The sequence below is a fragment of the Cervus elaphus genome, chromosome X (genome assembly GCF_910594005.1).
Source record: "Cervus elaphus chromosome X, mCerEla1.1, whole genome shotgun sequence".
NCBI lineage: Eukaryota > Metazoa > Chordata > Mammalia > Artiodactyla > Cervidae > Cervus > Cervus elaphus.
This window is the reverse complement of record NC_057848.1, coordinates 67,218,145-67,219,218: the sequence shown is the minus strand read 5'-3', so window position 1 is coordinate 67,219,218 and position 1,074 is coordinate 67,218,145. Positions and strand designations below refer to the sequence as shown.

At 39.2% G+C, this 1,074-nt stretch overlaps 1 pseudogene; it reads left to right on the top strand.

The window, feature by feature from the left end:
* The first annotated feature begins 356 nt into the window (after positions 1-356).
* Positions 357-837, top strand: LOC122690459 (annotated as a pseudogene).
* Positions 838-1,074: the final 237 nt, after the last annotated feature.

Here is a 1,074-nt window from a genome sequence, read left to right as displayed (position 1 = left end):
ATAGAGCCGCATGTAACTAGGGGTTAAAATCAAAGATATGCACAGGGTATTAAAACATATACCAAGGTAGAGTTAACTTGAATACAAGCTCAAAATCAGCAACAAGTTCTATTATATATATATAATCTTACAAATAAATAAGAAAAAGATGGACAACAAAGACAATTACAGAAAAATGAACAAAAGATTTGAACAATTCCCTCAAAACAGAGGAATTCCACAGTCCAAAAATCATTTGAAATGGTGTTCAACATTATTAGTAACTAGGAAAACATAAATTAAAACCACAGTATAGAGGCCTTGCAGATGCCACCACCCTGAGCCTCCTGCACTGCCCAGCCTAATTCACATCCACCATGTTTTTGGACATCGCCATACACAGAGAGCCCTTAGGCTGCATCCCCTTTAAACTGTCTGCAGACCAAGTTCCAAAAAGAGCAGAAAATTTTCATACTCTGAGCACTGGCGAGAAAGGATATGGTTATAAAGGTTCCTGCTTTCACAGATTAATTCCAGGATTTATGTGCCTGGGTAGTGGCTTTACATGCCACAATGGCACTGGTGGCAAGCCCATCCACGGGGAGAAATTTGATGATGAGAATTTCATCCTGAAACATATGGGTCCTGGTATCTTATCCATGGCAAATGCTGGTCCCAATACAAAATAGTTCCCAGTTTTTCACCTACACTGCCAAGACTGAGTAGTTGGATGGCAAGCATGTTGTCATTGGCAAGGTGAAAGACAACATGAATGTTGTTGAAGCCATGGAGCACTTTAGGTCCAGGAATGGCAAGATCATTAAGAAGATGACCACTGCTGACTGTGGACAAATCTAATAAATTTGACTTGCATTCCACTTAACTACCAGACCATTTCTTTTGTAGCTCAGGCGAGCACCCCTTCACTCCCATCTGCTCGAAATATCCTATAATCTTTGTGATCTCACTGCAGTTCTTTGGGTTCCATATTTTCTTTATCTCCCTCCAAGTTTAGCTGGATTGCAATGTTAAATTTATGATTATGAAATAAAAACTAAACAACAGAAACAACAACAAAAATCCCACAGTATGAGA